This window comes from Lathyrus oleraceus, chromosome 5, assembly GCF_024323335.1.
Source record: "Lathyrus oleraceus cultivar Zhongwan6 chromosome 5, CAAS_Psat_ZW6_1.0, whole genome shotgun sequence".
Lineage (NCBI taxonomy): Eukaryota > Viridiplantae > Streptophyta > Magnoliopsida > Fabales > Fabaceae > Lathyrus > Lathyrus oleraceus.
The window spans coordinates 6111141-6128940 of NC_066583.1; the positions used below are offsets into that span (position 1 = coordinate 6111141).

General features: G+C 27.7%; 10 non-coding genes across 10 annotated transcripts; all 10 read right to left on the bottom strand.

Moving 5' to 3' along the window:
- Positions 1–113: 113 nt before the first annotated feature.
- TRNAS-UGA (transfer RNA serine (anticodon UGA)) lies at positions 114–195 on the bottom strand. The gene has a single exon. It is a non-coding gene; the product is annotated as a tRNA-Ser (tRNA).
- Positions 196–1936: 1741 nt separating this feature from the next.
- On the bottom strand, positions 1937–2018 carry TRNAS-UGA (transfer RNA serine (anticodon UGA)). The gene has a single exon. It is a non-coding gene; the product is annotated as a tRNA-Ser (tRNA).
- A 1740-nt stretch (positions 2019–3758) lies between these two features.
- Positions 3759–3840, bottom strand: TRNAS-UGA (transfer RNA serine (anticodon UGA)). Its single transcript has one exon. It is a non-coding gene; the product is annotated as a tRNA-Ser (tRNA).
- A 1740-nt stretch (positions 3841–5580) lies between these two features.
- Positions 5581–5662, bottom strand: TRNAS-UGA (transfer RNA serine (anticodon UGA)). The gene has a single exon. It is a non-coding gene; the product is annotated as a tRNA-Ser (tRNA).
- A 1741-nt stretch (positions 5663–7403) lies between these two features.
- On the bottom strand, positions 7404–7485 carry TRNAS-UGA (transfer RNA serine (anticodon UGA)). The gene has a single exon. It is a non-coding gene; the product is annotated as a tRNA-Ser (tRNA).
- A 1741-nt stretch (positions 7486–9226) lies between these two features.
- TRNAS-UGA (transfer RNA serine (anticodon UGA)) lies at positions 9227–9308 on the bottom strand. Its single transcript has one exon. It is a non-coding gene; the product is annotated as a tRNA-Ser (tRNA).
- Positions 9309–11048: 1740 nt separating this feature from the next.
- Positions 11049–11130, bottom strand: TRNAS-UGA (transfer RNA serine (anticodon UGA)). Its single transcript has one exon. It is a non-coding gene; the product is annotated as a tRNA-Ser (tRNA).
- A 1741-nt stretch (positions 11131–12871) lies between these two features.
- TRNAS-UGA (transfer RNA serine (anticodon UGA)) lies at positions 12872–12953 on the bottom strand. The gene has a single exon. It is a non-coding gene; the product is annotated as a tRNA-Ser (tRNA).
- Positions 12954–14691: 1738 nt separating this feature from the next.
- Positions 14692–14773, bottom strand: TRNAS-UGA (transfer RNA serine (anticodon UGA)). Its single transcript has one exon. It is a non-coding gene; the product is annotated as a tRNA-Ser (tRNA).
- Positions 14774–16512: 1739 nt separating this feature from the next.
- Positions 16513–16594, bottom strand: TRNAS-UGA (transfer RNA serine (anticodon UGA)). The gene has a single exon. It is a non-coding gene; the product is annotated as a tRNA-Ser (tRNA).
- Positions 16595–17800: the final 1206 nt, after the last annotated feature.

Below are 17800 nucleotides of genomic sequence, written 5' to 3' on the forward strand. Positions count from 1 at the left end.
ACTAATTTTGAAAAATAGTAGATTTAATTCTCAATAAAACTTATTTTAATTAATTTTCATTTTTATTTTTGAGATTATTGTTTTTAGATACTCTTGTTCTATAATAAAAAATTCGTCAACAGCAGGGTTCGAACCTGCGCGGGCGAAGCCCAATAGATTTCAAGTCTATCTCCTTAACCACTCGGACATATTGACTACATGTTTGCCCAAATTCTATAGAGTTTGTTCCTCTAATTTGCAAGTTTAATTAAATTTAAAAATTAATTTTGTTAAAAAATCATACTTATTTTTGAAATGGAGAAAAAAAATGTGTCCTCTCTTTTCTAGCTTTATTTGTTTTAGGTTAATAACTTAATAAGGATCACAATAATACCTTAAATTTACAAGCTAAACCATATTTTTTTTCATTTATTTCATTTTCCTTAATCATTATTAAATACGTCTCATTGGCATCCAAGTAAGTATTGAGTGACATTGACACTTCAGTGAGTGATTTAGTGACGAACAAATTGGTCACTATAAGATATATTTTGGAATTTAAATATTAAATTCAAATTATGCGTCATAAAATATACAGATAGTTTGAAATTTCTCATTATCATATAATATTTATTAAACAAAATGAAATGGCAACTACCATTATGTCCATCTAGAAGTTAAACCCATTAACCACTTCTCCCACCTCCATACACAAAATCATGTTGTTTGAGATTTAAAAGTGGGGTGCTTTATATTATGTATAGGTTAGAAACTCATTTCAGTTCTCTCTCTATCCATAAACAAAAAATGGAACATTTATCTATTATCATATATGAAGATTTCGCCTTCCCTTTTCAAACAAGTCCTCAATAACCAATGATTAGCTTCACAAACTAAATTGGAAACAACATTAAAATGGAAAAATAAACCAATTAAGTATTCTGGTCTCCCATCGCAGACATCCTTCAAAGCAATATAACCACGGCCATATGTTGCCAGAATACCTCACAAAAAACTTATTTTTCTTTAAATTTGGCTACGTATTGTTTCCCATCGTAAAGGGGTCTGAAATCTGACACTAACAACTTGACATTGGTTTCTCTAGTTCGTGTTATGGAAATATTCAAGCAACAAGAGAAATGACGTGAGCATCGGCGACACAGAAAAACTAATAATAAATTATTTTCTGTGACAAATTTTGATTTGTAGGGATGATTTTGAGTATCTGAGTTTTATATTTGTAAATTATGGGTTTGGGTTAATGAATTCGATTTTTTTAATCATTTTTTATGGGGGCATACACAAGGGTTTCTATGATAACAAAATAAAATTACATAATTGTCACATAGACACATTATTGGATGTGACCGACTATTTATACCATAAGCAAAAATGTCATACATTTTAAATAATTGAGGAACTTAAATGATCCTTCATAAAATTATGTGACCAAAATTTATCCTTAGGACATTTTACGAGACCCCAAAAGGTATTAACCCATAAGTTTATTATACTTCAAAGAAACTATATTAATGTATACTTCCACCGTTTTTTATTAAAAGTTGTTTTGGGAAAATATTTTGTACAACAATGTAAGTCATTTTATTATATCAATAAATCATTAATGTTATTTTTCCTATTATACCCTTAAATATTTATTATTCTCTCTCTTTTTAATTATGTCAATTTGTTTTTCCAATACCATTAATGAAAGATAATTTTGTAAAATTCTTCATAATTTCTCTTTTTTATACCATCAATATTATATTTCTTAATACGTGTGAAAAGTCAAAAACGACTTATAATAAAAAACAGAGTGAGTATATCTTATAACTAAATATGTAACTAATTTTGAAAAATAGTAGATTTAATTCTCAATAAAACTTATTTTAATTAATTTTCATTTTTATTTTTGAGATTATTGTTTTTAGATACTCTTGTTCTATAATAAAAAATTCGTCAACAGCAGGGTTCGAACCTGCGCGGGCGAAGCCCAATAGATTTCAAGTCTATCTCCTTAACCACTCGGACATATTGACTACATGTTTGCCCAAATTCTATAGAGTTTGTTCCTCTAATTTGCAAGTTTAATTAAATTTAAAAATTAATTTTGTTAAAAAATCATACTTATTTTTGAAATGGAGAAAAAAAATGTGTCCTCTCTTTTCTAGCTTTATTTGTTTTAGGTTAATAACTTAATAAGGATCACAATAATACCTTAAATTTACAAGCTAAACCATATTTTTTTTCATTTATTTCATTTTCCTTAATCATTATTAAATACGTCTCATTGGCATCCAAGTAAGTATTGAGTGACATTGACACTTCAGTGAGTGATTTAGTGACGAACAAATTGGTCACTATAAGATATATTTTGGAATTTAAATATTAAATTCAAATTATGCGTCATAAAATATACAGATAGTTTGAAATTTCTCATTATCATATAATATTTATTAAACAAAATGAAATGGCAACTACCATTATGTCCATCTAGAAGTTAAACCCATTAACCACTTCTCCCACCTCCATACACAAAATCATGTTGTTTGAGATTTAAAAGTGGGGTGCTTTATATTATGTATAGGTTAGAAACTCATTTCAGTTCTCTCTCTATCCATAAACAAAAAATGGAACATTTATCTATTATCATATATGAAGATTTCGCCTTCCCTTTTCAAACAAGTCCTCAATAACCAATGATTAGCTTCACAAACTAAATTGGAAACAACATTAAAATGGAAAAATAAACCAATTAAGTATTCTGGTCTCCCATCGCAGACATCCTTCAAAGCAATATAACCACGGCCATATGTTGCCAGAATACCTCACAAAAAACTTATTTTTCTTTAAATTTGGCTACGTATTGTTTCCCATCGTAAAGGGGTCTGAAATCTGACACTAACAACTTGACATTGGTTTCTCTAGTTCGTGTTATGGAAATATTCAAGCAACAAGAGAAATGACGTGAGCATCGGCGACACAGAAAAACTAATAATAAATTATTTTCTGTGACAAATTTTGATTTGTAGGGATGATTTTGAGTATCTGAGTTTTATATTTGTAAATTATGGGTTTGGGTTAATGAATTCGATTTTTTAATCATTTTTTATGGGGGCATACACAAGGGTTTCTATGATAACAAAATAAAATTACATAATTGTCACATAGACACATTATTGGATGTGACCGACTATTTATACCATAAGCAAAAATGTCATACATTTTAAATAATTGAGGAACTTAAATGATCCTTCATAAAATTATGTGACCAAAATTTATCCTTAGGACATTTTACGAGACCCCAAAAGGTATTAACCCATAAGTTTATTATACTTCAAAGAAACTATATTAATGTATACTTCCACCGTTTTTTATTAAAAGTTGTTTTGGGAAAATATTTTGTACAACAATGTAAGTCATTTTATTATATCAATAAATCATTAATGTTATTTTTCCTATTATACCCTTAAATATTTATTATTCTCTCTCTTTTTAATTATGTCAATTTGTTTTTCCAATACCATTAATGAAAGATAATTTTGTAAAATTCTTCATAATTTCTCTTTTTTATACCATCAATATTATATTTCTTAATACGTGTGAAAAGTCAAAAACGACTTATAATAAAAAACAGAGTGAGTATATCTTATAACTAAATATGTAACTAATTTTGAAAAATAGTAGATTTAATTCTCAATAAAACTTATTTTAATTAATTTTCATTTTTATTTTTGAGATTATTGTTTTTAGATACTCTTGTTCTATAATAAAAAATTCGTCAACAGCAGGGTTCGAACCTGCGCGGGCGAAGCCCAATAGATTTCAAGTCTATCTCCTTAACCACTCGGACATATTGACTACATGTTTGCCCAAATTCTATAGAGTTTGTTCCTCTAATTTGCAAGTTTAATTAAATTTAAAAATTAATTTTGTTAAAAAATCATACTTATTTTTGAAATGGAGAAAAAAAATGTGTCCTCTCTTTTCTAGCTTTATTTGTTTTAGGTTAATAACTTAATAAGGATCACAATAATACCTTAAATTTACAAGCTAAACCATATTTTTTTTCATTTATTTCATTTTCCTTAATCATTATTAAATACGTCTCATTGGCATCCAAGTAAGTATTGAGTGACATTGACACTTCAGTGAGTGATTTAGTGACGAACAAATTGGTCACTATAAGATATATTTTGGAATTTAAATATTAAATTCAAATTATGCGTCATAAAATATACAGATAGTTTGAAATTTCTCATTATCATATAATATTTATTAAACAAAATGAAATGGCAACTACCATTATGTCCATCTAGAAGTTAAACCCATTAACCACTTCTCCCACCTCCATACACAAAATCATGTTGTTTGAGATTTAAAAGTGGGGTGCTTTATATTATGTATAGGTTAGAAACTCATTTCAGTTCTCTCTCTATCCATAAACAAAAAATGGAACATTTATCTATTATCATATATGAAGATTTCGCCTTCCCTTTTCAAACAAGTCCTCAATAACCAATGATTAGCTTCACAAACTAAATTGGAAACAACATTAAAATGGAAAAATAAACCAATTAAGTATTCTGGTCTCCCATCGCAGACATCCTTCAAAGCAATATAACCACGGCCATATGTTGCCAGAATACCTCACAAAAAACTTATTTTTCTTTAAATTTGGCTACGTATTGTTTCCCATCGTAAAGGGGTCTGAAATCTGACACTAACAACTTGACATTGGTTTCTCTAGTTCGTGTTATGGAAATATTCAAGCAACAAGAGAAATGACGTGAGCATCGGCGACACAGAAAAACTAATAATAAATTATTTTCTGTGACAAATTTTGATTTGTAGGGATGATTTTGAGTATCTGAGTTTTATATTTGTAAATTATGGGTTTGGGTTAATGAATTCGATTTTTTTAATCATTTTTTATGGGGGCATACACAAGGGTTTCTATGATAACAAAATAAAATTACATAATTGTCACATAGACACATTATTGGATGTGACCGACTATTTATACCATAAGCAAAAATGTCATACATTTTAAATAATTGAGGAACTTAAATGATCCTTCATAAAATTATGTGACCAAAATTTATCCTTAGGACATTTTACGAGACCCCAAAAGGTATTAACCCATAAGTTTATTATACTTCAAAGAAACTATATTAATGTATACTTCCACCGTTTTTTATTAAAAGTTGTTTTGGGAAAATATTTTGTACAACAATGTAAGTCATTTTATTATATCAATAAATCATTAATGTTATTTTTCCTATTATACCCTTAAATATTTATTATTCTCTCTCTTTTTAATTATGTCAATTTGTTTTTCCAATACCATTAATGAAAGATAATTTTGTAAAATTCTTCATAATTTCTCTTTTTTATACCATCAATATTATATTTCTTAATACGTGTGAAAAGTCAAAAACGACTTATAATAAAAACAGAGTGAGTATATCTTATAACTAAATATGTAACTAATTTTGAAAAATAGTAGATTTAATTCTCAATAAAACTTATTTTAATTAATTTTCATTTTTATTTTTGAGATTATTGTTTTTAGATACTCTTGTTCTATAATAAAAAATTCGTCAACAGCAGGGTTCGAACCTGCGCGGGCGAAGCCCAATAGATTTCAAGTCTATCTCCTTAACCACTCGGACATATTGACTACATGTTTGCCCAAATTCTATAGAGTTTGTTCCTCTAATTTGCAAGTTTAATTAAATTTAAAAATTAATTTTGTTAAAAAATCATACTTATTTTTGAAATGGAGAAAAAAAATGTGTCCTCTCTTTTCTAGCTTTATTTGTTTTAGGTTAATAACTTAATAAGGATCACAATAATACCTTAAATTTACAAGCTAAACCATATTTTTTTTCATTTATTTCATTTTCCTTAATCATTATTAAATACGTCTCATTGGCATCCAAGTAAGTATTGAGTGACATTGACACTTCAGTGAGTGATTTAGTGACGAACAAATTGGTCACTATAAGATATATTTTGGAATTTAAATATTAAATTCAAATTATGCGTCATAAAATATACAGATAGTTTGAAATTTCTCATTATCATATAATATTTATTAAACAAAATGAAATGGCAACTACCATTATGTCCATCTAGAAGTTAAACCCATTAACCACTTCTCCCACCTCCATACACAAAATCATGTTGTTTGAGATTTAAAAGTGGGGTGCTTTATATTATGTATAGGTTAGAAACTCATTTCAGTTCTCTCTCTATCCATAAACAAAAAATGGAACATTTATCTATTATCATATATGAAGATTTCGCCTTCCCTTTTCAAACAAGTCCTCAATAACCAATGATTAGCTTCACAAACTAAATTGGAAACAACATTAAAATGGAAAAATAAACCAATTAAGTATTCTGGTCTCCCATCGCAGACATCCTTCAAAGCAATATAACCACGGCCATATGTTGCCAGAATACCTCACAAAAAACTTATTTTTCTTTAAATTTGGCTACGTATTGTTTCCCATCGTAAAGGGGTCTGAAATCTGACACTAACAACTTGACATTGGTTTCTCTAGTTCGTGTTATGGAAATATTCAAGCAACAAGAGAAATGACGTGAGCATCGGCGACACAGAAAAACTAATAATAAATTATTTTCTGTGACAAATTTTGATTTGTAGGGATGATTTTGAGTATCTGAGTTTTATATTTGTAAATTATGGGTTTGGGTTAATGAATTCGATTTTTTTAATCATTTTTTATGGGGGCATACACAAGGGTTTCTATGATAACAAAATAAAATTACATAATTGTCACATAGACACATTATTGGATGTGACCGACTATTTATACCATAAGCAAAAATGTCATACATTTTAAATAATTGAGGAACTTAAATGATCCTTCATAAAATTATGTGACCAAAATTTATCCTTAGGACATTTTACGAGACCCCAAAAGGTATTAACCCATAAGTTTATTATACTTCAAAGAAACTATATTAATGTATACTTCCACCGTTTTTTATTAAAAGTTGTTTTGGGAAAATATTTTGTACAACAATGTAAGTCATTTTATTATATCAATAAATCATTAATGTTATTTTTCCTATTATACCCTTAAATATTTATTATTCTCTCTCTTTTTAATTATGTCAATTTGTTTTTCCAATACCATTAATGAAAGATAATTTTGTAAAATTCTTCATAATTTCTCTTTTTTATACCATCAATATTATATTTCTTAATACGTGTGAAAAGTCAAAAACGACTTATAATAAAAAACAGAGTGAGTATATCTTATAACTAAATATGTAACTAATTTTGAAAAATAGTAGATTTAATTCTCAATAAAACTTATTTTAATTAATTTTCATTTTTATTTTTGAGATTATTGTTTTTAGATACTCTTGTTCTATAATAAAAAATTCGTCAACAGCAGGGTTCGAACCTGCGCGGGCGAAGCCCAATAGATTTCAAGTCTATCTCCTTAACCACTCGGACATATTGACTACATGTTTGCCCAAATTCTATAGAGTTTGTTCCTCTAATTTGCAAGTTTAATTAAATTTAAAAATTAATTTTGTTAAAAAATCATACTTATTTTTGAAATGGAGAAAAAAAATGTGTCCTCTCTTTTCTAGCTTTATTTGTTTTAGGTTAATAACTTAATAAGGATCACAATAATACCTTAAATTTACAAGCTAAACCATATTTTTTTTCATTTATTTCATTTTCCTTAATCATTATTAAATACGTCTCATTGGCATCCAAGTAAGTATTGAGTGACATTGACACTTCAGTGAGTGATTTAGTGACGAACAAATTGGTCACTATAAGATATATTTTGGAATTTAAATATTAAATTCAAATTATGCGTCATAAAATATACAGATAGTTTGAAATTTCTCATTATCATATAATATTTATTAAACAAAATGAAATGGCAACTACCATTATGTCCATCTAGAAGTTAAACCCATTAACCACTTCTCCCACCTCCATACACAAAATCATGTTGTTTGAGATTTAAAAGTGGGGTGCTTTATATTATGTATAGGTTAGAAACTCATTTCAGTTCTCTCTCTATCCATAAACAAAAAATGGAACATTTATCTATTATCATATATGAAGATTTCGCCTTCCCTTTTCAAACAAGTCCTCAATAACCAATGATTAGCTTCACAAACTAAATTGGAAACAACATTAAAATGGAAAAATAAACCAATTAAGTATTCTGGTCTCCCATCGCAGACATCCTTCAAAGCAATATAACCACGGCCATATGTTGCCAGAATACCTCACAAAAAACTTATTTTTCTTTAAATTTGGCTACGTATTGTTTCCCATCGTAAAGGGGTCTGAAATCTGACACTAACAACTTGACATTGGTTTCTCTAGTTCGTGTTATGGAAATATTCAAGCAACAAGAGAAATGACGTGAGCATCGGCGACACAGAAAAACTAATAATAAATTATTTTCTGTGACAAATTTTGATTTGTAGGGATGATTTTGAGTATCTGAGTTTTATATTTGTAAATTATGGGTTTGGGTTAATGAATTCGATTTTTTTAATCATTTTTTATGGGGGCATACACAAGGGTTTCTATGATAACAAAATAAAATTACATAATTGTCACATAGACACATTATTGGATGTGACCGACTATTTATATAATAAGCAAAAATGTCATACATTTTAAATAATTGAGGAACTTAAATGATCCTTCATAAAATTATGTGACCAAAATTTATCCTTAGGACATTTTACGAGACCCCAAAAGGTATTAACCCATAAGTTTATTATACTTCAAAGAAACTATATTAATGTATACTTCCACCGTTTTTTATTAAAAGTTGTTTTGGGAAAATATTTTGTACAACAATGTAAGTCATTTTATTATATCAATAAATCATTAATGTTATTTTTCCTATTATACCCTTAAATATTTATTATTCTCTCTCTTTTTAATTATGTCAATTTGTTTTTCCAATACCATTAATGAAAGATAATTTTGTAAAATTCTTCATAATTTCTCTTTTTTATACCATCAATATTATATTTCTTAATACGTGTGAAAAGTCAAAAACGACTTATAATAAAAAACAGAGTGAGTATATCTTATAACTAAATATGTAACTAATTTTGAAAAATAGTAGATTTAATTCTCAATAAAACTTATTTTAATTAATTTTCATTTTTATTTTTGAGATTATTGTTTTTAGATACTCTTGTTCTATAATAAAAAATTCGTCAACAGCAGGGTTCGAACCTGCGCGGGCGAAGCCCAATAGATTTCAAGTCTATCTCCTTAACCACTCGGACATATTGACTACATGTTTGCCCAAATTCTATAGAGTTTGTTCCTCTAATTTGCAAGTTTAATTAAATTTAAAAATTAATTTTGTTAAAAAATCATACTTATTTTTGAAATGGAGAAAAAAATGTGTCCTCTCTTTTCTAGCTTTATTTGTTTTAGGTTAATAACTTAATAAGGATCACAATAATACCTTAAATTTACAAGCTAAACCATATTTTTTTTCATTTATTTCATTTTCCTTAATCATTATTAAATACGTCTCATTGGCATCCAAGTAAGTATTGAGTGACATTGACACTTCAGTGAGTGATTTAGTGACGAACAAATTGGTCACTATAAGATATATTTTGGAATTTAAATATTAAATTCAAATTATGCGTCATAAAATATACAGATAGTTTGAAATTTCTCATTATCATATAATATTTATTAAACAAAATGAAATGGCAACTACCATTATGTCCATCTAGAAGTTAAACCCATTAACCACTTCTCCCACCTCCATACACAAAATCATGTTGTTTGAGATTTAAAAGTGGGGTGCTTTATATTATGTATAGGTTAGAAACTCATTTCAGTTCTCTCTCTATCCATAAACAAAAAATGGAACATTTATCTATTATCATATATGAAGATTTCGCCTTCCCTTTTCAAACAAGTCCTCAATAACCAATGATTAGCTTCACAAACTAAATTGGAAACAACATTAAAATGGAAAAATAAACCAATTAAGTATTCTGGTCTCCCATCGCAGACATCCTTCAAAGCAATATAACCACGGCCATATGTTGCCAGAATACCTCACAAAAAACTTATTTTTCTTTAAATTTGGCTACGTATTGTTTCCCATCGTAAAGGGGTCTGAAATCTGACACTAACAACTTGACATTGGTTTCTCTAGTTCGTGTTATGGAAATATTCAAGCAACAAGAGAAATGACGTGAGCATCGGCGACACAGAAAAACTAATAATAAATTATTTTCTGTGACAAATTTTGATTTGTAGGGATGATTTTGAGTATCTGAGTTTTATATTTGTAAATTATGGGTTTGGGTTAATGAATTCGATTTTTTTAATCATTTTTTATGGGGGCATACACAAGGGTTTCTATGATAACAAAATAAAATTACATAATTGTCACATAGACACATTATTGGATGTGACCGACTATTTATACCATAAGCAAAAATGTCATACATTTTAAATAATTGAGGAACTTAAATGATCCTTCATAAAATTATGTGACCAAAATTTATCCTTAGGACATTTTACGAGACCCCAAAAGGTATTAACCCATAAGTTTATTATACTTCAAAGAAACTATATTAATGTATACTTCCACCGTTTTTTATTAAAAGTTGTTTTGGGAAAATATTTTGTACAACAATGTAAGTCATTTTATTATATCAATAAATCATTAATGTTATTTTTCCTATTATACCCTTAAATATTTATTATTCTCTCTCTTTTTAATTATGTCAATTTGTTTTTCCAATACCATTAATGAAAGATAATTTTGTAAAATTCTTCATAATTTCTCTTTTTTATACCATCAATATTATATTTCTTAATACGTGTGAAAAGTCAAAAACGACTTATAATAAAAAACAGAGTGAGTATATCTTATAACTAAATATGTAACTAATTTTGAAAAATAGTAGATTTAATTCTCAATAAAACTTATTTTAATTAATTTTCATTTTTATTTTTGAGATTATTGTTTTTAGATACTCTTGTTCTATAATAAAAAATTCGTCAACAGCAGGGTTCGAACCTGCGCGGGCGAAGCCCAATAGATTTCAAGTCTATCTCCTTAACCACTCGGACATATTGACTACATGTTTGCCCAAATTCTATAGAGTTTGTTCCTCTAATTTGCAAGTTTAATTAAATTTAAAAATTAATTTTGTTAAAAAATCATACTTATTTTTGAAATGGAGAAAAAAAATGTGTCCTCTCTTTTCTAGCTTTATTTGTTTTAGGTTAATAACTTAATAAGGATCACAATAATACCTTAAATTTACAAGCTAAACCATATTTTTTTTCATTTATTTCATTTTCCTTAATCATTATTAAATACGTCTCATTGGCATCCAAGTAAGTATTGAGTGACATTGACACTTCAGTGAGTGATTTAGTGACGAACAAATTGGTCACTATAAGATATATTTTGGAATTTAAATATTAAATTCAAATTATGCGTCATAAAATATACAGATAGTTTGAAATTTCTCATTATCATATAATATTTATTAAACAAAATGAAATGGCAACTACCATTATGTCCATCTAGAAGTTAAACCCATTAACCACTTCTCCCACCTCCATACACAAAATCATGTTGTTTGAGATTTAAAAGTGGGGTGCTTTATATTATGTATAGGTTAGAAACTCATTTCAGTTCTCTCTCTATCCATAAACAAAAAATGGAACATTTATCTATTATCATATATGAAGATTTCGCCTTCCCTTTTCAAACAAGTCCTCAATAACCAATGATTAGCTTCACAAACTAAATTGGAAACAACATTAAAATGGAAAAATAAACCAATTAAGTATTCTGGTCTCCCATCGCAGACATCCTTCAAAGCAATATAACCACGGCCATATGTTGCCAGAATACCTCACAAAAAACTTATTTTTCTTTAAATTTGGCTACGTATTGTTTCCCATCGTAAAGGGGTCTGAAATCTGACACTAACAACTTGACATTGGTTTCTCTAGTTCGTGTTATGGAAATATTCAAGCAACAAGAGAAATGACGTGAGCATCGGCGACACAGAAAAACTAATAATAAATTATTTTCTGTGACAAATTTTGATTTGTAGGGATGATTTTGAGTATCTGAGTTTTATATTTGTAAATTATGGGTTTGGGTTAATGAATTCGATTTTTTTAATCATTTTTTATGGGGGCATACACAAGGGTTTCTATGATAACAAAATAAAATTACATAATTGTCACATAGACACATTATTGGATGTGACCGACTATTTATACCATAAGCAAAAATGTCATACATTTTAAATAATTGAGGAACTTAAATGATCCTTCATAAAATTATGTGACCAAAATTTATCCTTAGGACATTTTACGAGACCCCAAAAGGTATTAACCCATAAGTTTATTATACTTCAAAGAAACTATATTAATGTATACTTCCACCGTTTTTTATTAAAAGTTGTTTTGGGAAAATATTTTGTACAACAATGTAAGTCATTTTATTATATCAATAAATCATTAATGTTATTTTTCCTATTATACCCTTAAATATTTATTATTCTCTCTCTTTTTAATTATGTCAATTTGTTTTTCCAATACCATTAATGAAAGATAATTTTGTAAAATTCTTCATAATTTCTCTTTTTTATACCATCAATATTATATTTCTTAATACGTGTGAAAAGTCAAAAACGACTTATAATAAAAAACAGAGGGAGTATATCTTATAACTAAATATGTAACTAATTTTGAAAAATAGTAGATTTAATTCTCAATAAAACTTATTTTAATTAATTTTCATTTTTATTTTTGAGATTATTGTTTTTAGATACTCTTGTTCTATAATAAAAAATTCGTCAACAGCAGGGTTCGAACCTGTGCGGGCGAAGCCCAATAGATTTCAAGTCTATCTCCTTAACCACTCGGACATATTGACTACATGTTTGCCCAAATTCTATAGAGTTTGTTCCTCTAATTTGCAAGTTTAATTAAATTTAAAAATTAATTTTGTTAAAAAATCATACTTATTTTTGAAATGGAGAAAAAAAATGTGTCCTCTCTTTTCTAGCTTTATTTGTTTTAGGTTAATAACTTAATAAGGATCACAATAATACCTTAAATTTACAAGCTAAACCTTATTTTTTTCATTTATTTCATTTTCCTTAATCATTATTAAATACGTCTCATTGGCATCCAAGTAAGTATTGAGTGACATTGACACTTCAGTGAGTGATTTAGTGACGAACAAATTGGTCACTATAAGATATATTTTGGAATTTAAATATTAAATTCAAATTATGCGTCATAAAATATACAGATAGTTTGAAATTTCTCATTATCATATAATATTTATTAAACAAAATGAAATGGCAACTACCATTATGTCCATCTAGAAGTTAAACCCATTAACCACTTCTCCCACCTCCATACACAAAATCATGTTGTTTGAGATTTAAAAGTGGGGTGCTTTATATTATGTATAGGTTAGAAACTCATTTCAGTTCTCTCTCTATCCATAAACAAAAAATGGAACATTTATCTATTATCATATATGAAGATTTCGCCTTCCCTTTTCAAACAAGTCCTCAATAACCAATGATTAGCTTCACAAACTAAATTGGAAACAACATTAAAATGGAAAAATAAACCAATTAAGTATTCTGGTCTCCCATCGCAGACATCCTTCAAAGCAATATAACCACGGCCATATGTTGCCAGAATACCTCACAAAAAACTTATTTTTCTTTAAATTTGGCTACGTATTGTTTCCCATCGTAAAGGGGTCTGAAATCTGACACTAACAACTTGACATTGGTTTCTCTAGTTCGTGTTATGGAAATATTCAAGCAACAAGAGAAATGACGTGAGCATCGGCGACACAGAAAAACTAATAATAAATTATTTTCTGTGACAAATTTTGATTTGTAGGGATGATTTTGAGTATCTGAGTTTTATATTTGTAAATTATGGGTTTGGGTTAATGAATTCGATTTTTTTAATCATTTTTTATGGGGGCATACACAAGGGTTTCTATGATAACAAAATAAAATTACATAATTGTCACATAGACACATTATTGGATGTGACCGACTATTTATACCATAAGCAAAAATGTCATACATTTTAAATAATTGAGGAACTTAAATGATCCTTCATAAAATTATGTGACCAAAATTTATCCTTAGGACATTTTACGAGACCCCAAAAGGTATTAACCCATAAGTTTATTATACTTCAAAGAAACTATATTAATGTATACTTCCACCGTTTTTTATTAAAAGTTGTTTTGGGAAAATATTTTGTACAACAATGTAAGTCATTTTATTATATCAATAAATCATTAATGTTATTTTTCCTATTATACCCTTAAATATTTATTATTCTCTCTCTTTTTAATTATGTCAATTTGTTTTTCCAATACCATTAATGAAAGATAATTTTGTAAAATTCTTCATAATTTCTCTTTTTATACCATCAATATTATATTTCTTAATACGTGTGAAAAGTCAAAAACGACTTATAATAAAAAACAGAGGAGTATATCTTATAACTAAATATGTAACTAATTTTGAAAAATAGTAGATTTAATTCTCAATAAAACTTATTTTAATTAATTTTCATTTTTATTTTTGAGATTATTGTTTTTAGATACTCTTGTTCTATAATAAAAAATTCGTCAACAGCAGGGTTCGAACCTGCGCGGGCGAAGCCCAATAGATTTCAAGTCTATCTCCTTAACCACTCGGACATATTGACTACATGTTTGCCCAAATTCTATAGAGTTTGTTCCTCTAATTTGCAAGTTTAATTAAATTTAAAAATTAATTTTGTTAAAAAATCATACTTATTTTTGAAATGGAGAAAAAAAATGTGTCCTCTCTTTTCTAGCTTTATTTGTTTTAGGTTAATAACTTAATAAGGATCACAATAATACCTTAAATTTACAAGCTAAACCATATTTTTTTTCATTTATTTCATTTTCCTTAATCATTATTAAATACGTCTCATTGGCATCCAAGTAAGTATTGAGTGACATTGACACTTCAGTGAGTGATTTAGTGACGAACAAATTGGTCACTATAAGATATATTTTGGAATTTAAATATTAAATTCAAATTATGCGTCATAAAATATACAGATAGTTTGAAATTTCTCATTATCATATAATATTTATTAAACAAAATGAAATGGCAACTACCATTATGTCCATCTAGAAGTTAAACCCATTAACCACTTCTCCCACCTCCATACACAAAATCATGTTGTTTGAGATTTAAAAGTGGGGTGCTTTATATTATGTATAGGTTAGAAACTCATTTCAGTTCTCTCTCTATCCATAAACAAAAAATGGAACATTTATCTATTATCATATATGAAGATTTCGCCTTCCCTTTTCAAACAAGTCCTCAATAACCAATGATTAGCTTCACAAACTAAATTGGAAACAACATTAAAATGGAAAAATAAACCAATTAAGTATTCTGGTCTCCCATCGCAGACATCCTTCAAAGCAATATAACCACGGCCATATGTTGCCAGAATACCTCACAAAAAACTTATTTTTCTTTAAATTTGGCTACGTATTGTTTCCCATCGTAAAGGGGTCTGAAATCTGACACTAACAACTTGACATTGGTTTCTCTAGTTCGTGTTATGGAAATATTCAAGCAACAAGAGAAATGACGTGAGCATCGGCGACACAGAAAAACTAATAATAAATTATTTTCTGTGACAAATTTTGATTTGTAGGGATGGTTTTGAGTATCTGAGTTTTATATTTGTAAATTATGGGTTTGGGTTAATGAATTCGATTTTTTTAATCATTTTTTATGGGGGCATACACAAGGGTTTCTATGATAACAAAATAAAATTACATAATTGTCACATAGACACATTATTGGATGTGACCGACTATTTATACCATAAGCAAAAATGTCATACATTTTAAATAATTGAGGAACTTAAATGATCCTTCATAAAATTATGTGACCAAAATTTATCCTTAGGACATTTTACGAGACCCCAAAAGGTATTAACCCATAAGTTTATTATACTTCAAAGAAACTATATTAATGTATACTTCCACCGTTTTTTATTAAAAGTTGTTTTGGGAAAATATTTTGTACAACAATGTAAGTCATTTTATTATATCAATAAATCATTAATGTTATTTTTCCTATTATACCCTTAAATATTTATTATTCTCTCTCTTTTTATTATGTCAATTTGTTTTTCCAATACCATTAATGAAAGATAATTTTGTAAAATTCTTCATAATTTCTCTTTTTATACCATCAATATTATATTTCTTAATACGTGTGAAAAGTCAAAAACGACTTATAATAAAAAACAGAGGGAGTATATCTTATAACTAAATATGTAACTAATTTTGAAAAATAGTAGATTTAATTCTCAATAAAACTTATTTTAATTAATTTTCATTTTTATTTTTGAGATTATTGTTTTTAGATACTCTTGTTCTATAATAAAAAATTCGTCAACAGCAGGGTTCGAACCTGCGCGGGCGAAGCCCAATAGATTTCAAGTCTATCTCCTTAACCACTCGGACATATTGACTACATGTTTGCCCAAATTCTATAGAGTTTGTTCCTCTAATTTGCAAGTTTAATTAAATTTAAAAATTAATTTGTTAAAAAATCATACTTATTTTGAAATGGAGAAAAAAAATGTGTCCTCTCTTTTCTAGCTTTATTTGTTTTAGGTTAATAACTTAATAAGGATCACAATAATACCTTAAATTTACAAGCTAAACCATATTTTTTTTCATTTATTTCATTTTCCTTAATCATTATTAAATACGTCTCATTGGCATCCAAGTAAGTATTGAGTGACATTGACACTTCAGTGAGTGATTTAGTGACGAACAAATTGGTCACTATAAGATATATTTTGGAATTTAAATATTAAATTCAAATTATGCGTCATAAAATATACAGATAGTTTGAAATTTCTCATTATCATATAATATTTATTAAACAAAATGAAATGGCAACTACCATTATGTCCATCTAGAAGTTAACCCATTAACCACTTCTCCCACCTCCATACACAAAATCATGTTGTTTGAGATTTAAAAGTGGGGTGCTTTATATTATGTATAGGTTAGAAACTCATTTCAGTTCTCTCTCTATCCATAAACAAAAAATGGAACATTTATCTATTATCATATATGAAGATTTCGCCTTCCCTTTTCAAACAAGTCCTCAATAACCAATGATTAGCTTCACAAACTAAATTGGAAACAACATTAAAATGGAAAAATAAACCAATTAAGTATTCTGGTCTCCCATCGCAGACATCCTTCAAAGCAATATAACCACGGCCATATGTTGCCACAATACCTCACAAAAAACTTATTTTTCTTTAAATTTGGCTACGTATTGTTTCCCATCGTAAAGGGGTCTGAAATCTGACACTAACAACTTGACATTGGTTTCTCTAGTTCGTGTTATGGAAATATTCAAGCAACAAGAGAAATGACGTGAGCATCGGCGACACAGAAAAACTAATAATAAATTATTTTCTGTGACAAATTTTGATTTGTAGGGATGATTTTGAGTATCTGAGTTTTATATTTGTAAATTATGGGTTTGGGTTAATGAATTCGATTTTTTTAATCATTTTTTATGGGGGCATACACAAGGGTTTCTATGATAACAAAATAAAATTACATAATTGTCACATAGACACATTATTGGATGTGACCGACTATTTATACCATAAGCAAAAATGTCATACATTTTAAATAATTGAGGAACTTAA